Genomic DNA, 23,600 nt, shown 5'->3' with positions numbered 1-23,600 from the left:
GGATGCACAGGGGTTTGGGGTGGGCAATCAGTTGTTCCACTAAAGGAGACTGTAGATGGAGGTCTATTAGGAGTCACAGGTGGAATAACCACTTCTGCTTGGGCTTTATTATAGGACTCCAATGCCTCCTGAAGATATTTATCATAATCTATCAAGGAATCAAGCTCTGTGACTCCACCCCCATTATTCATTCCACTTTCTTGCCTTGGGGTTACAACTGGTGGAGTGTTTGGATTAGGCTCCCCTCGACGTGGCGCATAGGGTGGAGGTGGAAGCACCTCTTCCTCTGGCCCCTCAAAAATGGGTTTGAGTTTATTTGGCAAGATTCCTTTCCTAGCTTCAGCTTTTACAGCCAATAATTTGCATCGTTTGACTTTGCATTTCCTTATCCATGGAGGATTTTTATTTAATGTGCTCAGCCAGGAATCTATATATGAAAATTGTTCTGGGCACCCTCCAGTTTCTTTGGCGATATCAGTCCAAAGTTTGCTTACTAAATTTATATCAAAGGTTCCCTGAGATGGCCATCCAGTATTTTGTTTTGGCCATTCTAGTTCACATAACGTTCTCAAGTGCTCTGGCGTCATTTTGACTCCATATGCCCCTGAGAAGGCTTTAAAATTATTTAATATACAATCAAGAGGTGTATTTCCCCCCTTTGAACCCCCAACTCCCATTGTATGGCCCTGTGAAGTATCCACTCAGTCACTCACAGACGCGCTTTGTGGGTTTCCTTGCCTAGTGAAGTCGCCTTACTAGGAACCGAAGTACTGCCCACTCCACACTCAGGTCAGCTACAGATTGCTCTGTACTTTCTCACACATACAATGCGCTGGATACTTCACCACACTCTACCTCCCAATTTTTCCCTTTTCCTCCACCAGACCAACATCTGATGTACCCAACCACCTAGCGTACTCAGTTCCCCTTTACTGAGACGCAGAAGTTTGATCAAGACTTCTCTTCCTCCCAATTAATTGGAGGGCCAAAAATCCCTTTGTGCACTTACCCTTGGTTGGTTCCCTGTTTCCCCCCGGTCCGTCGCCGCCAGTGAGCAGGGTATGAGACAGACGAGACTTCTGCGTTCCCCCTGGAAAAATTTACCAGTGCGCGCTCGGGTAAGCAGTTTAGAGATCCTCTCTCTTGTACCCTGCCCAGTAGGGCAAAGGGGCTGCGTTCCAGCAGACCACTTATCCGAGTCACAGGGGCACCATAAAATGTAGCACCCTGCTTGTGGTTAACGCTTAGCTGGAATGAAATATTCAACGCAGCAATAGAGAAATTAAAATAGTAATTTATTTGTCAGACAAATAAATGAGAGGCTCAGTGGTACATGGTTACCAAGCGCTGGCCTGCCTCCTGCCATTCTGGCCAGCACTTATATTTCCTTAATCCAACCCCCTTGCTCCTCCTGTGGCTGCCTCTGTCCAATCAGCCTGGTTGAAATTCCTATTGGCAATCACAAGAGATACACCCATTTCCTCGCCCTTTTATGGAACACAAAGAGCTATATATTGTTACATCTATAAATGACAAATAAGTAGTAATATATCTTACATATGTCTCAACAAGGAATCTTAATTACCAGCTCACCTCTTGCCCTCCTTGCCCTATTGCCTTCTAAAACAGATGGTTAATCTTAAATTTTTATCTTCAACAGATGTCAAGGATCTTGAGTTCACATCAACATTGAAAGATCTCCTTCATTTGATGGTTTCTAAACAAAAAGGCCTGACAACTATATATCAGGAGTGCTCGATGGCGTCTCCTGTCTGGCAGGGGGCTGGGCTCATTTGCCCCTCTGGTCTCCTATTGCAATATGACTCTATGAAATAAGAATCTAGCATTTCTTAAATCCTTTGCATAATTACATTTAAGCCAATATATTTAAGCTAATATATTTCATACATTATCATAGGTAGCCTTTTAAAAGGAATAAGGCCTTTGTAAAGTAAAAAAGGAACTCAGTAAAAAACAGCTTTAAAAGAAGCCTCTTCAGTTTACACCCCTCCTTTCACAGCCAGCTAGATGCTTCTCCATTGCTCTTGGCCTTTCAACCTTAGGAAGAAGATATGGCTCATTTTACTGGGAGGCAAATGGTGTTATTTTACCCATTTATCCACCCTTAATTTAGTACTTTGCAACATGCAAGGTCAGGTCTGTAACTCCCTTTTTTATGACTTTGAGAATTGTTTTCTGCTATAAATCAGGGGGCCCCTTTCCTAGGAGGAAAAACATTGCCAAGGCCTTTTAGGCAGCTGGTCTTTTGCCTGGCATGAAACATTTGAAAATCTTTAAGCTTATTTTAAAATGCAAGCCCTGATTAAACATATAGAAGCTTTGATAAAAATGCAGGCTTATGATTAGATGCCTCACTTGGAGGCCACATGTAAGTAGTTTTTGATGCACTACTTTGGACCACCGACTTCTATGAGCATCTTGTGCTACTAGAGGTAGTAGTCCGGATGGGTTTAAATTTAAGCGAAGCCAATAGTTGAATGTTCTTAACCAGGAGCTTATTGTGAGGCAGCAGAAGCCTGTAAAAGCTGGTCATCCCATTAAAATACACATGGTTCTAGATTGGGAAAAAGTGGTTGGAAACCCCTTTGCCCCCTTTCAAAGAATTTATTTCCCTTCTCTTTTACACAGGGCAACGTTTATGTGAAATGTTTGGAGGATATTGCCAATTCCCAACAACTACAAACTGTACCTATGGAGAAATCCCATGGCTCTCCTGTGGCGACAATGGACTCTGCTGCAGAAGTAGTAAGTGATATCCATTGAGTTCTTTTGTTTTGCAAAAGAGATCAAAATGCAGTAAGTAAATATATATATAAACAAGATGCCTCTCAAATCAACCATTTTATGAAAAATTTATTATGTTGATCAGTCAAATCAGGACTTCCCAGCCTGACAATCCAAATCTGTAAAACTCCACCATGAGCTCACCAGCTGGCCTCAGGTAAACCACACTTTCACTTTCAGCCTTGATCTCCCCATCGGTATCATGGGAAATAATAATACTGATTTGCTGTTACAGAAGGCTTTGGAAATTTATTTATGAATGGCGTTTATATCCCACCTTTTTCTACAAGATGGTTTCTAATTTAATCCTCACATCAACCCTGCAAGGTAGACCAGGCTGAGAGTGAGTGACTGGCCCAAGGCCACCCAAGGAGCTTCATGATGATTTGAAGGCTGGTCTCCCATTTCCCAGTCCAGGACCTCAGGCTCTCATACTTGAAAGTGCCATTCCAATGCTCAAAACAAAACAGACATCAAATTAATATCATTTTTTTGCACAGGAAGTCCTCTTAAAGAATGACAATTTACTTCTCTATCTTTTGCACAGGCGATCCTCGGGAGTTTTCAGTCTTGGGAGCAATCTGGATAAGTAAGTCATATCCATTGAGTTGGTGTTCCCACTTACTTGTGAATGCTTGCTCATTTTTAATCCTGATTTCCTGATCTACACTCTACATCTTCACTGGAGGAAGCAGAAGCAGGGCTTTGCATGTGCTAAAAAAAAATAGTCACCAATGAGTTTATGGATCAGAGTAGCTGATAATATTGGCTCCCAGTACGTTTCCGAGCACAATTCAAAGTGTTGGTGCTGACCTTTAAAGCCCTAAATGGCCTCGGTCCAGTATATCTGAAGGAGCGTCTCCTCCCCCATCGTTCTGCCCGGACACTGAGGTCCAGCTCCGAGGGCCTTCTGGCGGTTCCCTCACTGCGAGAGGCCAAGTTGCAGGGAACCAGGCAGAGGGCCTTCTCGGTGGTGGCGCCCGCCCTGTGGAATGCCCTCCCATCGGATGTCAAGGCGATGGACAACTACCTGACATTCAGAAGACATCTGAAGGCAGCCCTGTTCAGGGAAGTTTTTAATATGTGACATTTTAGTGTATTTTTTATCTCTGTTGGAAGCCGCCCAGAGTGGCTGGGGAAACCCAGCCAGATGGGCGGGGTACAAATAATAAATTATTATTATTATTATTATTATTACTCATATAATATTAACTCTGTTTCTATAAGTAAAAGGTTGGATTCAGTTTTGATGCAGCACTTCAAGGTTCTGCTTCTCCTTTTAAGCATTAGAGCCTCAACGTTTTCATCTGTCCACAGGGAATTTTGATACCGCGGATGTTCGTATGGGTGCAAACTGTGCAGGCTGCATGTCCCATGGGCAGTAAAAACTGGCAGCTCTGATCTAGCTGTACAAAATTTTAATACAACCCTCAGTGAGGATTAGGCAGCTGTCTGCTGCTGCTGAAAGAAGGCAAATGTCATTTGGCAACAAAGAGTCCCATTTCATTCTGCACTTTCCAGACCTCACCTGAAGTACAAAAATACATCATAATAACCAGTAAAACCAGAGCTAGAAACCTCATGGTCCATAAGGACTTGAACCAGGGGCGCCATTATCATGGAGAATACTAGAAAGTCAAACATGGTGAAAGTTATTGCTGCATTTTAGAAATATTTGGGAAATGAATAGCTATTTAAAAAGCAACTGCAATCCTAGGCTGCAGATGAGAAATAATTTAATAGATCCATTCTTGTCAGTGGCCAATTCTAAACCCAGGTTTTTAGAAGGCAAACGACAGGCTTGAGTGTCTCCCAAGACAGGTGAATATTATTTTTATTTTTTTTCATTTTTAAAATTAATTTTCACAAAATTATAAACAGACAAACAAACAAACATAAATCATAACCCTATTAAAATTACACTTAGTAACATTGTTAAGTGACTTCCTCACTTCCCCTTGGTTGAATTTCCATGCATATCCTTTTAATGGCTTTCCAAATCATAATTCTTATAAACTTGACTTAGTCTGTTAACCTCCTTATATCTTTTCAATTCGAAATTAAACACGTTCAACATCACTTAACTTAGTATATTAATTCCTAAAGCCAATCTGTTACCTGCAAGCTATTTCCTGTTAATTTAACTTAACAAATTTAGTTAAATAATCACAAAATTTTGTCCATTCTTCCTGATACTCCTCCTCCTTCTGGTCGCAGACTCTTCCGGTTAGGTCGGCTAGCTCCGAAAAATCCATCATCTTCATCTGCCAATTTTCCGCCGTTGGTAATTCTTGGGTTTTCCACTTTTTAGCTAGTAAAATTCGAGCAGCAGTTCCAAACCTGTTATTCCAAGAAGAAAGGCCTCTGGTTTCTTTATAAATGTATATTTCAACATTTTTTTCCAATTCATTATAAATCTTTTCCCAAAAGTATTTCACCTTGGGGCAGGTGATAAAAAGTTCCTTCCTTTTCTTTGCATTTCCAACATAGATTATCACAGTTTTGATATATCTTTGCTAATGTAACAGGAGTCAAATACCATCTGTACATCATTTTCATTATATTTTCCTTTAATACCGTACATGCAGTGAACTTTACCCCTTTCTTCCACAGTCCTTCCAAATCCTCAAACATTATATTATGTCCCACGTCTCTTGCCCAATCTATCATCACAGATTTAACTCGTTCATCTTTTGTATGCCACTCCAACAATAACTTATACATTTTCGATAAATTTTTACCTTTATTATCAAACAACTCCATCTCCAACTTGGATTTTTCAGAAGCAAAACCATTTCTCTTATCGATTTTATACAATTCATTAATCTGGTGATAATGTAACCAATTTAACTTATCTTTAATTTGATCAAATGGTTTTAATTTATATCCTTCTTCATCTTCCAACAGTAAATCAGAATATCTCAACCATTTGGTGTCCATATTTAACTTTTTCTGGGCCTTTGCCTCCATTGGTGAAAGCCATCTGGGTGTCTTTCTTTCTAAAAGATCTTTATATTTTATCCAAACATTATACAATGATTTCCTAATTACCTTATTTTTGAAGGCACTATGGGCCTTTACCTTATCATACCATAGATATGCATGCCAACCAAACACAATGGCCTCGGTCCAGTATATCTGAAGGAGCGTCTCCTCCCCCATCGTTCTGCCCGGACACTGAGGTCCAGCTCCGAGGGCCTTCTGGCGGTTCCCTCACTGCGAGAGGCCAAGTTACAGGGAACCAGGCAGAGGGCCTTCTCGGTAGTGGCGCCCGCCCTGTGGAATGCCCTCCCATCAGATGTCAAAGCGATAAACAACTACCTGACATTCAGAAGACATCTGAATGCAGCCCTGTTCAGGGAAGTTTTTAATATGTGACATTTTAGTGTATTTCTCATCTCTGTTGGAAGCCGCCCAGAGTGGCTGGGGAAACCCAGCCAGATGGGCGGGGTACAAATAATAAATAATAATAATAATAATAATAATAATAATAATAATTATTATTATTATTATTATTGTCAAAACCCTCCAAATGCTATATGTAAGTCCCGGTGAACCATTACTTTATTTTTCTTTTTTTTCCCTTTTTTTCCTTTTTGGCAAAAGAAATAAAAATACAGTAGATAAATAAATAACGTCTCTCTGAACATGACCATTCTATCAAAAATATGATGCTATTGACCAGAGCTTCAGTCAAATCAGCACTTTCCTCTCCATGCCTGTCCATCTAAATCAGTGACCATCTTTCTGTCCAGGAGAAGGTGTGTGTGGGCTCTGTGCTATGGCAAGGCCAGGCAAAACTGGGGGCAAAAGGAGACAGGGTGCAGGCTGCCCTCAGAATGGGCTGAAGTGGGTGCTTTATTTTGTAGCAGCAGCAGCAGCAGCACCACCACCACCACCAGCAGCAGCAGCCTAATAGGAAACAGTGTGGTGTGGTGGTTAGAGTGCTGGAGGAGGACCTGGCAGATCAGGGTTCTAGTCCCCACTTGGCTGGGAAGCTCACCTTTGGCCAGTCACTGCCTCTCAGCCTAAACTATCTTACAGGGTGGTTGTAAAGATAAAATGGAGCCGAGAGAATTATCTCCGCCACATGGAGCTCCTTGGAAGAAAGGTGCAATATAAATATCAGCATAAAAGATAAAATAATAGTTAGCACCACCTTTCCTGCAAGATTCTGTGTCACTTTGAGGGTCCAGCCTTTTCCATCACCTCCTACATCAATGGAGTGTGGGATCCTCAGGTCTCCCTGGGTCTTTGTGCGGTGGAGTCCTCAGTCAGTGACTGTCATCCTGACATCCAGGATTGGCCAGGGGGTGTTGCCATTGATCTTGCAAATTCCTCTGAGAGGTCTTCTGGGGCTGAGCCTGCATGTCCTCTTCCTTTCTACTACAGATTCCTTAAATGTTCCATTGAGCCCTTCCAGCACTACAATTTTATGATCCTCCCTCATCTCCTGAAGGTGAGCAATCTGACTCCAGGCTCATGAAAGTGCAATCGATTACAGATTTCCTTCTTTCTTTTATTCAGGATAATCATCAGTGTGTGAGGAAATGGAGGGTTCTGCCAGAAGGGAATCACCAAACGCTGCCCGTCTGGTCTAAATCTTCCAGTTTACTGTGGCTTCAATGCACAATGCTGTTCCCTTCAATGACATCAGTGAGCAGCCCACATCCATAAGTGTGAATGCCTGATTGCTACTCTGATTCTTCTGGATCATTGCTTGTAGAAGTGGTTCTGATCAATCCATTTGTGAAAGCAGGCGATGAAATAAAGTTCATCTAATCAAACGCAAATTAAACTGCAATTGCCAAATTGTATTTTTTCATTTTTTAAAAAAGCATCTCTGACTAAATATGACCCGCCTCCAGTGGAAGCGCATCATATCTGCCCAAGATCCCTCTTGACAGAAGTCCTCATCCCCAAGTCCCAGGAGTAGATAACTGCAGGCATTGCTTTTCATGCACCCAGGCAGAGCTTGGGTTATGTTGCCAAGTTGGTTATGTGAACATGGGTGGGATAGGCTGAACTCAACCCAGATCTTTAGGCATTATGGGCCTTTACCTTATCATACCATAGATATGCATGCCAACCAAACACATTGTCAAAACCCTCCAAATCTAATAGATCTGTATCTTCTAGTTGCATCCACTCTTTAATCCAGCAGAATGCTGCTGATTCAAAATAAATTTTTAAATCTGGCAGGGGAAATCCCCCTCTTTCTTTAGAGTCCGTAAGGAATTTATATTTAATTCTAGGTTTTTCCCCCTGCCAGATAAATCTAGATAAAGCTTTCTGCCATTCTTTAAAACATTTTACATTGTCTATAATTGGGAGGGCTTGGAACAAAAAACACATCTTTGGCAGCACATTCATCTTAATCACTGAAATCCGGCCTATTAGTGACAATTTTAAATTTGACCACATCTCCAAATCTCTCTTAATTTCATTCCATAATTTCTCGTAGTTGTCTTTATATAAATTCAGATTTTTCCCAGAAAGATTCACCCCAAGTGTTTAAATTTTTCACAATATCTAGGCCAGTCTTTTCTTGTAGTGATTTTCTTTCATCATTATCCAGATTCTTCTCTAATACTTTGGTTTTGGTTTTGTTTAGTTTAAATCCTGCTACCTTTCCAAACTCTTGTATCAGCTCCAGTGCTTTAACTGCACTGGAGTCTGGGTCTCGTAATGTCAATACTAGATCATCCACAAAGGCTTTTAATTTATATTGTTTGGATCCTACTGTAATACCTTTAATTTGTTCATTCTTTCTAATCATACTTAGCAAGACCTCTTGAACTGAAATAAACAGCAGAGGGGGAAGTAGGCACCCTTCCTTGGTTCCCTTCTCACTTCTAATTTCCTCTGAAACCACATTATTTACAATAATTTTAGCTTTTTGTTCCTGATACCATTTTAAAAATCGCCTTAATACCTGTGATGGGATAATGAGCTGCTTGTGCGTAAAAGCTTGATCCCTCTGGGGGTTTGGCTGGTCAACCAAACCGAGTCACTAACGGAGCCCCCAAAGCATGACTCCGTCAGTCGCTGGTAGAATCTGACAGTGGGCGTCTACGGAACTTACTCCAGCATAAAAGCTGTTTGACGGACATGCGCCTCCTGGACTCTCTGCGTGACAGTTTCCGGCGAAGGGTGGGAGTTCCTAAGGGGGGTCTTGTTACCTCTTCACTATTCTCACTGGAAGTATCCCAGAGCCTCCCCTCCGACTCCCCTTCCGCCGGAGCTCCTGCTCTCCCCCTACTGGTTCCTTCTTCTGCTGCAGAATCTCTCCTATTCTCCTGGAGCCTTTCCACCACCTGTTCCTCCGATGGCAGTTCCCTGACATCCACCTCCCCCCCAGGGCCCCCTTCACCCCCCGCCTCCTCTCCCACTGGCGGTGAGGGCGGAAAGCCCTTGAAGGAACTCTCCTCGTCTTCCGAGGATTCAAACACTTCTAGCCACGGCGTACCGTCTCTCTCCCCGTCTTCCTCTTCTTTGTCGGAGTCGGCTTCCTCACCCACCCCTGACTCTGGGAACCCTTCAAACTCCCCTTCCTCATCGGTGGTCCCAAAGTGTTCCCTTCTAAATCGTGCCACGGGTTGTGGTTTTTTTGGGAAACGCTGATGAAATGTTTCTATTAAAACCTCGTCGTTGACTACCTCTGCTGGTACCCAAGTGTTTTCCGACTCTACTTCCCCCTCCCATTCTACCAGATATTCCACCTGATTCCCCTTCCACCTGGAATCAATGATTCCTGCCATGTTCATGTCGCTTTCTCTCTCTTCTATCACGGGCGTTTGGGTGACCTCTCTCTCACGCTCCCCCCACTCACGTCCCTCTCGGTACGGCGACAGTAATGACCTGTGAAATACTGGGTGCAATTTCATGTGACTGGGCAGTCTGAGTTTGAATGCTACTGGGTTGACCTGCTGTATGACCTCAAAGGGTCCCAATCTTTTGGGTCTCAATTTTTTACTCCCTCCCTTGAACGGTAGTCCTTGGGTGGATAGCCACACCCGGTTTCCCACCCTTATAGTTTCACCTTCCCTCCTATTTCTGTCTGCTTGCTTCTTATATTCTTCCTTGGCTTTCTCTAAGTTAAGTTGAAGCTGACGGTGGATCGCTTCCATCTCTTCAACAAAATGTTCCGCCGCCGGCACGCTCCACCTCTCCCCTCCTTCTCCTGGAAATGCCCGGGGATGACACCCATAATTTGCCAGAAAGGGACTCATCCCTGTGGACACGTTCTCCGCATTGTTGTAGGCAAATTCTGCCAGAGGTAACTTATCTACCCAATCATTTTCTCTGTCTTCTACATAACACCTCAGGTATTGTTGTAAAATCCCGTTTGCCCTTTCCGCTTGCCCATTTGTTTCTGGGTGCCGAGCAGTTGAAAAATTGAGTTCCACGTGCAGTAAGCTCATAAGTTTCCTCCAGAACCTGGAAGTAAACTGTTTCCCTCTGTCGCTGACCACCCTCAAGGGGGCGCCATGCAACCTGAAAATATGCTCTACAAACAACTTGGCGGTTTCCTCCGCTGTGACCGCATGTGAACAGGCTATAAAATGACACATCTTAGTTAATAGATCTACCACCACCATGACAGCTGTTTTGCCCTTGGATTTTGGCAGGTCCGTCATAAAATCTATGGATACTGCCTCCCATGGCCTTTCTGGTGTGGGTAAGGGTTGTAATAGCCCCGCTGGCGCCACCCTCTCCCCTTTCGCTCGCTGGCACCTGTCGCAACCCCTGACATATTCCCGTACGTCCTCCCTCACCTTGGGCCACCAAAACTCCCTGGTAACCAACAACATGGTTTTGTGCTGTCCAAAATGCCCCGCTGTGGGGCTGTCATGCAACTGCTTGAGTACTCTGCCCCTCAGTTCCCCATCGGGTATGTACAGTGCCCCTTTGTAATACAACGCCCCGTTCTTTTCTTCAAACCCCCCTGTGTTCTCCTCTGTCATCCTGAGTTCTCTGAGTTTCTCTTGGGCGTATTCATCGTTCTCAGTACCCTCTATCAGTTCCCTCTGCCCCACCAATGCCGCCCCACACACCCAGCGGTCTTCAGGGATTACATGCCTTGCCTCAGGCGCTCCCTCCCCCTCTAAGTACTCAGGTTTCCTGGAAAGAGCGTCCGCCCTCACGTTCTCGGAGCCTGGCACGTAACAAATCTCAAAGTGGAATTTGGAGAACTCCTGGGCCCATCTCACTTGTCTCTGGTTCAGCACTCGGGCTGTTCTCCAGTATTCCAGATTTTTGTGGTCAGTTCGGACTTGAACCTTGTGTTGTGCCCCAATCAGCAAGTGCCGCCATCTCCGGAATGCTTCATGAATGGCGAGCAGTTCTCGGTCGTATACTGTGTAGTTCCTCTCGGATTTGTTCAACTTCCGCGAGAAGAATGCACACGGCCTCCATTCAGACGTATCTTTTCCCGGCTGGAGAAGCACGGCCCCCACCGCTCTGTCTGACGCGTCAGTCTCCGCTCTCATTGGTTGTTGTAGATCTACGTGCAAAAGTTGCTCTTCCGACGCAAACGCCTGCTTTAAGTGTTCGAACGCCCGCTGCGCTTCTTCCGTCCAAACAAATTTTTTCTTGCTGCTAAGACAATCCGTGATGGGCGCTGTTAAATGGGCAAAGTTTTTGATGAACTTCCTATAGAAGTTTCCGAAGCCCAGGAATCTTTGCACGTCCTTCTTGGTCTTTGGTGTTTCCCATTCCAGTACCGCTTGAACCTTGCTGGGATCCATGGCCAATCCCTTGTCAGACAACTGGTACCCCAGGAATTCCACCTCCCTGGTATGAAACTGACACTTCTCCAGTTTCACCCACAGCCGATTTTCTCGCAGTTTGCTCAGTACTTCTCTTACATCTTGCACATGCTGCTCCTCATTCTCTGAGTACACCAGGACGTCATCTAAGAACGCTACGCAGTTCTTGTAGAGCAATGGCCCCAGGACGTGATTCATGAATGATTGAAAACAGGCTGAGCCCGCCTGTAGTCCGAAGGGCATAATGAGGTACTCAAAGGCCCCCAAGGGGGTGAACATAGTGGTCTTCCACTCATCCCCCTTTCTCACATGTATCAAGTTATATGCCCCTCTAAGGTCCAGCTTGGTAAAAATTTTCCCTTTTCTCACCCGTGTCAGAATGTCATCAATTCTAGGCATAGGGAAAGTCACTGGTTCTGACACTGCATTTAGGGCCCTGAAATCACATACAAGCCTGGGTTTACCCGTGTTTTTTTTGTCCACAAAGAACACTGGGCTGCCCCCCACTGCTCGTGACTCTCTGATGAAACCTCGCTTGAGGTTCATGTCAATAAACTCCCTTAACTCCTGCATCTCACTGTCTGACATTGCATACAGCTTGCCCACTGGCAATTGTGCTCCTGGGAGTAAGGTAATTTGACAGTCAAAGGGTCTGTGCGGGGGCAGTTTATCTGCTTCCTTTTCGCTAAAGACGTCAATCAAGTCAGCGTATTGTGGTGGCACCTTCCCCTTGTCCATCACTTCCATCCCTGCTAGAGTGGCCCTGGCCCCTGCCTGAGCCTCTCCCTCCTTGCAGTGTTCTAGGCAATGTGCTGATCCAAAGGAAACCACTCTCTGATGCCAGCCTACTAGCGGATCATGTAGTGCCAGCCAGCTCATTCCCAAAATAATAGGAGCTCCTCCCAAGGTGGCTACGTTAAACGCTATCAGTTCTGTGTGTCTTGCCACCCTCATTATCATTGGTACAGTCTGTTGGCTCACTTCTCCTCCCAACAGTTCCCTCCCATCAATCATGGTAACCTGCAAAGGCTTACTTAATGGGATAGTCTGTATCTGGTGTTCAGCTGCAAACTCCTTACTCATGAAATTACAGGAGCTGCCTGAATCCAATAGCGCTTTTATCTTTAGTGGGTGTCCGTTTGACAGTTCCAGAAACACCTCTATCACAAGCGCTGGTCTTGGAGGTTCCGGCGTGGGCACATTCACTACTCCTTGGCCTGGCTGCTGTGCCCTGATGTTGGCAGCCAGGCGTTGGCTTTTACTTGCTCCTTGATTTCTCCTTCCTCCTTCCCCCCAACAGTTCCCGCCATCCCTTGCCATTCCTTCCTTTGCGGACAGACTCTGGCAAAGTGACCTGGCTGTTGGCAGAGATAACATCTCTTGGCGCTCTTTCCCTCCTTCTTCCGCCCTTCACTGGTGTTTGAAACTGCGCGCGCGCGCGCTGTTCCAAGTTCCATCAGCTCTGCTGGCGGGAAAGGCTGCTCCGGAATCTCTGGAATGTGGAAGTCCTTCCAACGTTCCCCCTTTCCTTCCCGCTTTTCCAAAGCTCTTGCCTCCTGGCGCGCTCCTATGGACAGCGCAGATTTAGTCAGCTGATCCATAGACTCCGCCCTAGGCGCCCGGGAAAGTTCATCTTTCACTGCCGGAGAGAGCCCTTCTTCAAACAGCATTTGAATAGGTTCACTCGCAAGGTCCCACCCCAGTCTATGAATCAGCATGGTGAACTCAGTCCAGTACTCACGTACAGATCGGCTCCCCTGTTTACACGCCATTAACTGCCTGCGCACCACCCCCTGCTCAATCTCGCTGGAAAACATCAAGTCCATGGCGCGAAAAAACTTCATTGTGTCCTTTAAGATTTCATTATTGGCTGCCATCGGGGTCTAATCCAGTCCTTCACCCCTCCCTCTAGATGGCCAATCACGTACGCCACTCTAGACTTCTCATCGGGGAAGTCATCAAACAGTAGATTGAGAGCATATTGCATCTCTGTCCTAAAGGCTTGATAGTTCCTGGGATCCCCCCCAAATTTCTGCACCAATCCAGGCACCTTTCTGGCAAGTGGGGTGGTCTTCCCCTTATCTGCATCTTGAGCCCTCCTCTCCTCGAGCCTCGCCGTTTGCAGCGCGAGCTGGACCTCCAACGCCCTGTACCTTTCTTCCAGGCTTGGACCTGCTCCAGCTCCAGCTCCAGCTCCTGCTCCTCCGGTTCCGGCTGGTTCACTCATGATGCCCTCTGCTTGCACAAGCTGCTTTCAAAGACTGTCAGATTGCTGTGATGGGATAATGAGCTGCTTGTGCGTAAAAGCTTGATCCCTCTGGGGGTTTGGCTGGTCAACCAAACCGAGTCACTAACGGAGCCCCCAAAGCATGACTCCGTCAGTCGCTGGTAGAATCTGACAGTGGGCGTCTACGGAACTTACTCCAGCATAAAAGCTGTTTGACGGACATGCGCCTCCTGGACTCTCTGCGTGACAGTTTCCGGCGAAGGGTGGGAGTTCCTAAGGGGGGTCTTGTTACCTCTTCACTATTCTCACTGGAAGCATCCCAGAGCCTCCCCTCCGACTCCCCTTCCGCCGGAGCTCCTGCTCTCCCCCTACTGGTTCCTTCTTCTGCTGCAGAATCTCTCCTATTCTCCTGGAGCCTTTCCACCACCTGTTCCTCCGATGGCAGTTCCCTGACAATACCATTTAAAAAATCTTGGCTCACCCCCATACTCTCAAAATTATATAGCATAAAACTCCAAGATACATTGTCAAAGGCCTTCTCTGCATCAATAACGATTAACATTGCTTTACAACTCTTTCTTGCTTCCAGCTTTTCCAGGATATCAACCACATTTCTAATATTGTCTTTCATATGTCTTCCAGGCAGAAATCCTGCCTGGTCCTTGTGGATATACCTAGATAAAACCTTCTTTAGCCTGTTAGCCATTATATTTGCCAAAATTTTAGAATCCACATTGAGTAGGGAGATTGGTCTATAGGTTTTAACATAGGATCTATCTTGACCCTGTTTAGGAATCAGAGTGATATAAGCTTCCTTCCAGGTTTCAGGAGCTTTGCCCCCTCGTAAAATCAAATTAGATACTTCTACCAGGGGTTGAATAAGCCAATCTTTCAGTGTCTTGTAATATTTCACTGATAGACCATCAGGTCCCGGTGCCTTGCCAAGTTTTTTGTTTTGTTTTTGCCAAAGAGATAAAAATGCATCAAGCAAACAAATAAGTAAGTAAGTAAGTAAAGTCCCTCCATAGTCAACCATTCTATGTAAAATTGATGATGTAGACCTCTTTCTGTCACTTATTGGCAGGATTTTGTCAGACTCCCCAAACTACAAATTGTACCTTAGGAGAGATTCCACTGGTCTGTAACAGTGATGCATGCTGCTGTAAGAGTAAGAGATATCCATGAGTTTGTAGTTACACTCACATGTGAATTTTTAATCCTGATTTCCTGATCTACACTCTACATCTACAGGAAGCAGAAGCAGGGCTTTGCTTGTGCTAAAGGGAATAGTGGTCAATCACTATATAAATCAGGACATATTAACCCTATTTTTAGATGTCTAAATTTGGATTCAGTGCTGATGCAGCACTTCTAGGTTCTGCATCTTCTTTTAAGCATTACAGCCTCAAGATTTGCCTCTGTGCACAGGGAATTTTGATACCACAGGTGTTCATATGGATGCAAACTGTGCAGGCTGCACTTCCCATGGGCAGTAAAAACTGGTGGCTCTAACTACAAAATACAGAATACCAACAAAATTGGTAGCTAATGCTGCCTTTTAGGGATGCAGGTGGCGCTGTGGTCTAAACCACTGAGCCTAGGGCTTGCAGATCGGAAGGTCGGAGGTTCGAATCCCTGCGATGGGGTGAGCTTCCGTTGCTCGGTCCCAGCTCTTGCCAACCTAGCATTTCAAGAGCACATCAGAGTGCAAGTAGATAAATAGGTACAACTCCGGCAGGAAGGTAAATGGTGTTTCCGTGCACTGCTCTCGTTTCGCCAGAAGCAGCTCACTCATGCTGGCCACATGGCCCGGAAAAACTGTCTACGGACAAACGTCGGTTCCCTCAGCCAGTAAAGCGAGATGAGCCCTGCACCCTCAGATTTCTTCGCAACTGGACTTAACTGCCGGACTTAACTTACCTTTATCTTTTATTTTTTTTAAAAATGATATTTATTCAAATTTTCAAAAATACAAAAACATTTAAAAACATCAACAGAATAGAAAAACAAAAAGAAAAAGAAAAAAAGCAGAAAAAGCAGAAAAAAGAAAAGCGAGAAAAAAGTAAATAAATTCAAAATTACTTCATTTCATTATCTTGTGTCTTAGACCTCCTCATACCTCCCTTTTTGTATTCCAATTTAATCATTATTTCAGCAAATTCTTCCCATATTTGTCAAAAATAGTTTATCTTAATCTACCTCAATTTAAGAATATTATCTTTAACTTTTTCTTTACCTTCTAAACCATAAACTTTAAAGTTTAGAATTTAAATTTATATTTATACTTAATGCCTTCAAGTCTTTCTGCTAAAGCCAATTATTTCCTTTCCGGCACAATCTATTATTTTGTTAATATTACTCAGAAATAACAAGATATATAAAAGAAAGTTCTCTTCTAATTTTATCCATCGTCCCTTTCTTCCTGGTTTCGGGTTATGTCAGTCCTTTCTTGCCTTTAGGTCTTAACCTTCAGTCCGGTGTTCTGATGTCCGAGGCTCTCAAGTCACTTCCATGCCCCCTCTGCTGTCTTTCTTGATCCTGATTATAATATGACGCTTCCTTGTCCCTTGTTGAAGTCTTTCGTGGTTTCTTCCCTTTCTCCTTGGGGAGTGGATCTCTGGGGAGTTCCATATTAGAATAATTAAGCGTGACGTGCCTAATTGGTTTACGATCCCAATTAGGTGCAGTTTATAGCCGTCCGGCACGTTTCCGCTGCGCCGGTCTGCTTCTCTCCGTCACGCCTTGCAGAGTAAAAACACAGTGGAACAAACTGTTGCTTGTTGCTTAGATCCAGGCAAACACATCCGGCACTTGTGTGTCCAATTATTAGCCTTTTATTACAGCAGAATATTTACAGCTCAACATTTCTTAGATTCTCCTGGACTTCTAGCACTCATGGCTGCCACCGTCTTCCTCGGAGACAAAGACGGAACAGTGAGGAACGACTCCTCCCTCTTTCTGAGTCACGCGACAGGAATTGAGGGACATCACACAGAACTCTTTAACCCTGTGAGTTCTGAAAACACTAACACCCCCTCTTCCCTCCATTCCTGAGGTGACTTGGGTATTTACCTTTGCAGACCTCTGTGAGATCAATCCCTTCCCCAATGCCTTGCGCCTTCTCTTGGCGTTCCTGTCAGGCACCTGTGGAACCTCCTCACAACTCTCAGATTCGCATTGTGCGAAACCAACCCACACACCTGTGGCCTGATACCTTTCAGGTGGAATACCTTTCGTTGTGCGACTGGACCGCCTGGGCACAAACTCAGGTATTTCCTCTGATTCACTGTGGCCAGTAGGTGTGTCCTCTGCATCACGGGATTCCCCCTCTGACTTAAAGCGTCTTCGAATCCTTTGCATCACGCTAACAGGAGAACTAGGCTCACTCTTGGGCTCTCTTTTAACAACTTGTGGAGACGCCTCAACCTGTTCCTGACCTTCGGCAGTGACCTGGTCGTCAGCAGGTACAGCACCTGGCTCTCCTTCCTCCTCATCAGAATTTTCCTGCTCTGAATCAGAAAAACATTCTGAGAGAACATAATGCCTTGCAGGAGTCTTTGACCTACCATCCTGTTCATAGAACCCAGCATGTTTACTGATCAGCAGCTTACTCTGATCACTTGCTGGGTACGCAAACCTCCATGCTTTAGAAACTGGCTCATACCCACAGAAGATCATTTTCTGGAACTTGGGTCCACCTGGCCTTCGCAAAGCCTTAGGCACCGGCACAGATGCGGCTGCCCCAAAAGAACGCAGAAAGTGAATCTGGGGTTTCCTGCCGTGCAGCATGAAAAAAGGTGTGTCCCCTACCATTGAATTGTAGGACCGATTCCAGGTAAAACTCACATACTTAATTGCCTCCATCCAAAAGCTTGGAGGTAATCCAGAATCTAACAACAACACCTGTGCAGCTTTGACCAGAGCCTCACTCCTGAGCTCTGCCACCCCCCTCTCTTGAGGAGAAGTCACCTTGTGACGTATCCCTTTCTGGTGAAAGAACTTCTGCAAAGCAGACCCAGTGAACTGTGCACCTCTGTCACTATTGACTGCTTGCACCTTGGTGGAGAACCTTAGTTCCACCTCCTTAACCCAACTTTTAATCAGTTGTGCTGCATCTTCCTTGGATTTGAGAGCATGAGTCCAGGAGTTCTGGGTGTGGTCATCCTGCATCGTTAGCAGAAACCTGGCCCCTCCCAGACTTGGTTCCTTATGGGACCCAACAGATCTATGTGAACAAGTTCAAAAGGTTTTGTGGTTACCCTCTCCACCCTGGGATAACTGCACCCTTTAACCTTTGCCTTTTCGCAAGCCTTACAACGTAGGGTCCTTCCACATTCCCTAATTTTACAGCCTTTGGTGTACTCCTGTAACACCTGAAGTTCTTCAAGAGAACTATGAGCTGTCTTCCTGTGCCAAACACATGCACATGAAACATGAATGGGAACTGTAGCACGCAAAGCTTGTGCCCTCTTAACCTTCCCCTCACCCTCCAGAGGCGTTTTAAGAATGAAGAGATCATTCTGCCCCTTTTTAACTTTGGCTAGCTGCTTCCCTCCCTTGGAGATTGTGCAAGCATCATGTTCAAAGCAAACTTTAAACCCCTTCTGCAACAAATAAGGGACAGATAAAAGACAGTGACGCATTCCAGGTACAGTGTAAACCTCGAACTGCTCCTGCAAAACAGAAAGATAGATATTTGCAACATTAGTTACATTTTTCTTTTGCCCACTTGCAAATTGAACAGGTTTCCCAGCTTGAATTGCCTTGCAATTCCACATCTCGACAGCAGGGGTCTCTGGAACCAGGTTGCGATTCGCTCCTGAGTCGATTACAAAGCTTAGTTCAGTGTCTCTCTCAGGGCTGTCCTTCAACATCGCCATAGCAACAAAAGTCTCACTGCCCCCTCCCTCTGGGCGTCCGCAGCTGTTCTCCCTGGTTGGCACGTCAACCAACTCCCCCTTGTTCAGGACCTTGTCAGCTTCAGTAGAAGCAACTTCCTTCGTTGCCTTGGAGACCGGACTGGCCTCTGCTTTCCCACGCAACTATGTAGGGCTTATCTGGACTTTTCGCAGGTGGCTGGCCTTGAAGCGTCTAGCTCTCCGCAGCTTCAAAGAACCCAGCTGACGACGAAAACAACTCTTGGGTGCCTTTGAAAAACAAGCCGTTTCTGAGCTTCCACCGCTCACTGCCCCCCCACTGCTCTCAGGGCTCCCAGGACGTTTTCCTGCACCCCCTCTGGTGGGTAAAGGGCTCCCAACGCTTGGCTTCTGGACTGGCTCCTCACACAGGCACGGTGCAGCATTCATACAGCTGCCAACAATAGTCCCTTCGTCCCCCTCTGGGGGCTCACAGCTTCCCTCAGCTGTGTGCTGGCTCTCAAGAATGTGCCCAGCGCCATCTTGCCTCTCCCCTTCGGATGCAGCCGCGTCTAGGCTCTGGCTTTCCACTCCTGCTTCACAAGCCTCACGGAGTGCCAGCCATGCAGCCTCAGGCCTCTTAGCATCCAGGAAGACATGCATCAAATCAGCACTCACATTTTCTTTCAGAAAAGCAAGCACACGCTTTTCAGCTTCACTCAGCTCTGCAGCCTCTATAGCTGCCCCAGCTGCTGTCTGTGGCTGTACTGCTTCCCAAAGGTTTGTCCCCACGAGAAGAATTTCTACGTGAAAGCTCCACTGCAACCAGCCTTCATGCGTCAGCTTCTTACATGGCAGCTTAAGCTCAAAGCCATGCTTTTGGAACTGCGCCATCTTCTCCCCCAGTGCCCCAGCTTACTCACGTTGAAGCAGCCTCCGGCACCTGGTTCTCAGCTGCTCTCAGCTCTCAGCTCCTCTGCCTCTCAGCATCAGGCAGAAATCAGTGTCTTTCAGCCAGCTGCTTTGCCTCAGAACGCAGACCTCCGCTTTCGGTAGCGTCTTCCCAGCTGACCCAGCTGACTTCAAAGCACACTTCGCAACAGTTTTATAACGGTAATTAGTCCCATAACCTATTAGAATAATTAAGCGTGACGTGCCTAATTAGTTTACGATCCCAATTAGGTGCAGTTTATAGCCGTCCGGCACGTTTCCGCTGCGCCGGTCTGCTTCTCTCCGTCACGCCTTGCAGAGTAAAAACACAGTGGAACAAACTGTTGCTTGTTGCTTAGATCCAGGCAAACACATCCGGCACTTGTGTGTCCAATTATTAGCCTTTTATTACAGCAGAATATTTACAGCTCAACATTTCTTAGATTCTCCTGGACTTCTAGCACTCATGGCTGCCACCGTCTTCCTCGGAGACAAAGACGGAACAGTGAGGAACGACTCCTCCCTCTTTCTGAGTCACGCGACAGGAATTGAGGGACATCACACAGAACTCTTTAACCCTGTGAGTTCTAAAAACACTAACATTCCATACAGTCATATTCTCCATTTTCATTTGTCAGGTTGCTCCATTCCCCCCAGTTCCACTCCCCATTGCTAGTTTTGTAATCCAAACAATAGTTGCTCCAAAAATACTTGTCCTCTTGTTTCACAGTCCCACTAGAGCTAAGGATTTCCTTAACTCCAAAAGTTTGCAGACACCCTTTAAGTTCACTGATGTTAGATCTCTCATTTTGTAGCTTTTGGGGTATAATAGCAATCCCCTCCATCTTCCATTGCCCTTGGATTTGCCTTAAGTCAGTTTCCTGAATTGGTTGTTGTAAAGTTTCTCTCTCTTCTTCTCCTGTCAACTCATACTTTCTAGCTACAGCAGCCATGACGTCCAATTTTTCATCCACCAAGTTCATGTCCTCCTGCAGCTGCTGTAGCATAGCGTCCACTTTGCCAAGGGCAGAAAGTAAAATTTCCTTCCTGCTCATTTTTAGTCAAGGTCAAGTATCTGGTCTCACGCTGATTCTCACAGCTGTTGTGTCTCTTTGTGAACTGCAACAAAGAAACTAACAAGCTCCCTCTAGAGGACACAACTTCTGTTTAACCCCCATCTTTAAAATGTATCAAACAAAGGAAAGTTTACTTTCAGTTTTCTAGTGCTTTGTTTCCTTACAAAAAGCAAAAGCAGAGGGCAACATAAAAGTCAATTTGTTTCTCTTTTATTTCTATCTGTCCAAATCCGTTTTCTTTAAAGAATCTGTCCTGACGTCCCGTCCCCAGGTTAGGGGCAATGGGAATTTATGTTCCTTTACTTTCTCTCTGCAGGATTAAATAGTCAAAGTTCTTTTACCCCCTTTCCTCCTGCTGTCAAGGGGGTTTTGATGGTCATAGGTGCAGGAAATTTCAATCTTAAAATCAAATTCAAGGCTATTTAGTTTGTACGATCTTTGCTTCACTCTATTTACAAAAAGCGGGTGGCGGACTTCCTGTTTAGACCTTCCCGCTTCGTGCCTAATTCAGAAAATTTTTTCCTTGATCAAATCCTCCGTTTTTACTCACGGGTACTTGTTTAGAGTCCAAATGTCAATCAGGAAAAAGTCAGCGCTCTCCGGCGATGGCTATGCGGCTTCCCTCCGTGGAAATAGCAATCGGTCCGTTGCACCGCGCTGCTCACCCCACTTCGCTCCGGAGCCCCGAAAAGGGGTTTCCTCGCGAGTAGGGGAGGCTCTCTTGGTGCTTTGCCGAACCCCATGTTCCCAGGCTTCTCCGCCTGAGGTTTCTAGCGGGTCCCCACCCTCACCGCGGTGGGAAGACCCAGTTTCCACGGAGCCCGTTCCTCCGGTCGGAGGAACTCCGCCATTCGCCGACGGCGCCAACCGTCAACTTACCTTTACTTTTTTTTTTTAATATATTTATTAAAAGTTTTTTAGTTACAACACACCAAACAAAACATACAAAAATATCACTTTTTATAACATATTTTCTTGTCCTCTTTGGACTTCCTCACATCTCCCGCTCCTACGTTCCAAATTTATAAAAATTAATCCAGCAATTTATCACCTTGTCCCCACCTTGCAATCTAATTTTCCAATGTTATATCTTAAATTTTAGATATATTCATTTCACATTTTAAAACATTAAACTTAGCCTAATAGTTATCTAAAAATTTGATTTTTTTCTTGAGTTTAACTTATCTTCATAATTCACTTCATCCATTTCGATGGTGCCAAATTGTTTATGATCAAGCATCCTGCTTAACATTCATACAATTTACAATATTTTTGCAAATAAATCTTAAATTTTTTCCAATCTTCTTCCACCGTCTCCTCTCCCAGGTCTCGGATTCTGCCCGTCATCTCGGCCAGTTCCATATAGTCTATCAGTTGCATCTGCCACTCTTCCAGTGTGGGTAGATCTTGAGTTTTCCAATGCTTGGCAACGAGTATCCTTGCTGCTGTTGTTGCATACATAAAAAATGTTCGATCCTTCTTTAGCACCCCTTGGCCAACAATACCCAAAAGGAAGGCCTCTGGTTTCTTAAGGAAGGTATACTTAAATACCTTTTTCAGCTCATTATATATCATTTCCCAGAAAGCCTTCACTTTGGGGTAAGTCCACCAAAGGTGAAAGAACGTTCCTTCATTTTCCTTACATTTCCAACACTTATTATCAGACAAGTGGTATATTTTTGCAAGTTTGACTGGGGTCATGTACCATCTATATATCATTTTCATTACATTTTCTTTCAAAGCATTACATGCAGTGAAATTCAGCCCAGTAGACCATAACTTTTCCCAGTCCTCAAACATAATATTATACCCAATGTCCTGTGCCCACTTTATCATAGCCGATTTAACCATTTCATCTTGTGTGTTCCATTTTAACAGCAAGTTATACATTCTTGAAAGTACCTTAGTCTTAGGCTCTAACAGTTCTTAAGGCTGTATTATGAATCAGCAGCTTTTTGCTGGTTGAAAGATTGGCTGCTTCTCGAGGACACTGATGTATTAGATTTGGAAGGTTTTGACAATGCGTTTGGTTGGCATGCATATCTATGGTATGACAAGGTTAAGATTAACAAGAATTTCAAGAACCATATTGTCAGAAAAGCAGTGTTTAATGTCTGGACAAAATACAAAGACTTATTGGAAAATAAAACTCCAAGGTGGCTTTCACCATTGGAAGCTAAGGCCCGGAAAAGACTCAATATGGAGGCCAAATGGCCGAAGTATTGGGAAATACTAGAAAAAGATGGAGATAATTGGAAATTGCAGAGTCAGGAGAAAATGAAAGACAAAGTGCGAGATTGGTTACACTATGCTCAGATTAAAGAAGTTTTTAAACTTGATAAAAAATTAGGATTCCAGGTGGAAAAATCGAAGTTAGAAACGGAACTGTTAGAACTTACCTTTACCTTTTAATGCTGCCTTTTAGAAATTTTTGAGAAATGAATTGAAAGGCAACTGCAATCTGAGGCTGGAGACAAGAAACAATTTAATAGATTTATTCTAGATTGTGCCCGGTTCTGAACCCAGGTTTTAAGAGGGTAAATGAGTGATTCAAGTGTTTTCCAAGGTTGGTGACCAGAAGGGTACAAGATTTGAAAGCTGTTTCTTTTGGGGAATATTGGAGGAGCTCAGCATGTTCAACCTGGAGAAGAGAAGGTTAATATTTGCCAGGCTGCAATGGGACATTTTTCCAGAGGGCAGGACTGGAAACAAAGGGGGGGGGGATAACAAAGAAGCAAGTTTTGAGGGACAATCTGTGAGGGATCTTGTCATTGAAGATCTTGCATTGAGCAAGGGTGGGACCAGTAGATCTCCAGGTCACTTTTGGCTCTCCATCCAGCTGTACATTCACTGAACTTTATCCTGCTCTTCTTCCCAAAGGAGACTGGGGCACAAATATCTCTAATCACTTCATATAAAACTATTCATATAAAAC

The 23,600-nt window shown here is 44.8% G+C and overlaps 1 protein-coding gene across 3 annotated transcripts in view; it reads left to right on the top strand.

The window, feature by feature from the left end:
- Positions 1–23,600, top strand: part of LOC309338003 (uncharacterized protein) — a 138,436-nt gene that overhangs the window by 101,851 nt on the left and 12,985 nt on the right. For 2 of the 3 annotated variants that reach the window (XR_014154570.1, XR_014154571.1), the window contains exon 3: positions 2,650–2,761. The exons of the other annotated variant lie outside the window; for it this stretch is intronic. The gene's annotated coding sequence lies outside the window, so the exon portion shown is untranslated. Of the gene's footprint in view, positions 1–2,649; positions 2,762–23,600 lie in introns of those variants that run through there. 3 annotated transcript variants of the gene reach the window in all.

Source organism: Podarcis erhardii (assembly GCF_964252035.2).
Source record: "Podarcis erhardii genome assembly, chromosome: 3".
Lineage (NCBI taxonomy): Eukaryota > Metazoa > Chordata > Lepidosauria > Squamata > Lacertidae > Podarcis > Podarcis erhardii.
Note: the sequence above shows the minus strand (reverse complement) of the source record. Positions and strands in the feature narration are given on the sequence as shown.